Genomic DNA, 1,911 nt, shown 5'->3' with positions numbered 1-1,911 from the left:
AAACAGTAGTTAGAACTAATAAATAAATTCAGTAAAGTTGCAGGATACAAAATTAATATACAAAAAATCTGATGCATTTTTTTTATTTTAAACTTAATTAGCCAACATGGAGTACATTCTTAGTTTCAGATGTAGAGTTCAATAACTCATCAGTTGCATATGAAACCCAGTGCTCATCACATCATGTGCCATCCTTAATGCCCATCACCCAATTACCCCATCTCCCACCCCACTCAACTCCAGCAACCCTGTTTGTTTCCAGTAGTCAAGAGCCTCTCAAGATTTTTCTCCCTCTCTGATTTCTTCCCATTCATTTTCTCTCCCTTCGCCTATGATCCTCTGTGCTGTTTCTCATATTCCACCTATAAGTGAAACCATATGATAATTGTTTTTCTCTGATTCACTTATTTTGCTCAACATAATACCGTCCAGTTCCATCCACATCAACGTAAATCGTAAGTATTCATCCTTTCTGGTGGCTGAGTAGTATTGCATTGTATATAAATACATATTGGCTATTGTGGACATTGCTGCTAAGAACATTGTGGGTGCAGGTACCCCTTCAGATCACTACATTTGTATCTTTGGAGTAATACCTAGTAGTGCAATTACTGGACTGTAGGGTAACTCTTGTTTTTAACTTTTTGAGGAACCTCCATAGTGTTTTCCAGAGTCGCTGCACCAGCTTGCATTCCCACCAACAGTGTAGGAGGTTTCCCCTTTCTCCACATCCTCACCAACATCTGTCATTTCCTGACTTGTTAATTTTAGCCATTCTGACCAGTGTGAAGTGGTATCTCATTGTTTTCATTTGTATTCCCTGATGCCAAGTGATGTTGAGCATGTTTTCATGTGTCTGTTGACCACTTGTATGTCTTCTTTGGAGAAATGTTTGTTCATGCCTTCTCCCCATTTCTTGACTGGATTATTTGTTTTTTGGGTGTTGAGTGTGAGAATTTTTTATAGATTTTGGATACTAACCCTTTATCTGATTCCAGGGTTACCTTTTAGTTTTGTTGACTGTTTCCTTTGCTGTGCAGAAGTTTTTTATCTTGATGAAGTTCCAATAGTTCAATTTTGCTTTTGTTTCCCTTGCTTTTGGAGATATGTCTAGCAAGAAGTTGCTGTGGCTGAGGTCGAAGAGGTTACTGCCTGTGTTCTCCTGTAGGATTTTGATGGATTCCTCTTTCACACTTAAGTCTTTCATCAATTTTGAGTGTATCTTTGTGTATGGTGTAAGAAAATGATCCAGTTTCATTCTTCTGCATGTAGCTGTCCAGTTTTTCCAACACAATCTTTTGAAAGACTGTATTTTTTCCATTGGATATTCTTTCTTGCTTTGTAAAAAATTAGTTGACCATAGAGTTGAAGGTCCATTTCTGAGTTCTCTATTTTGTTCCATTGAACTATGGGTCTCTTTTTGTGCCAGTACTATACTGTCTTGATGATTACAGCTTTGTAATATAGCTTGAAGTCTGGCATTGTGATGTCACTGGCTTTGGTTTTCTTTTTCAACATTCCTCTGGCTATTTGGGGTCTGTTCTTATTCCATACAAATTTTAAGATTGTTTATTGCATCTCTGTGAAGAATATTCATGACATTTTGATAGGGATTGCCTTGAATGTGTAGATTGCTCTGGGTAGCATAGACATTTTAACAATATTTTTCTTCCAAAACATGAGCATGGAATGTTTGCCATATCCTTTTAATCTTCCTCAATTTCTTTCATAAGTGTTCTGTAGTTTTTTTTTTTTTTAATTTATTTATTTGTCAGAGAGAGAGATGGCACACACAAGCGGGGTAGTGGCAGGCAGAGGGAGAAGCAGACTTCCCCCTGAGCAAGGAGCCTAATGTGGGACTTGATCCCAGGACCCTGAGATCATGACCTGAGCCAAAGGCAGACGGTTAAC

The sequence above is a fragment of the Zalophus californianus genome, chromosome 9 (assembly GCF_009762305.2).
Source record: "Zalophus californianus isolate mZalCal1 chromosome 9, mZalCal1.pri.v2, whole genome shotgun sequence".
NCBI lineage: Eukaryota > Metazoa > Chordata > Mammalia > Carnivora > Otariidae > Zalophus > Zalophus californianus.
The sequence above is the reverse complement of the archived record's forward strand: the minus strand, read 5'-3'. Positions refer to the sequence as shown.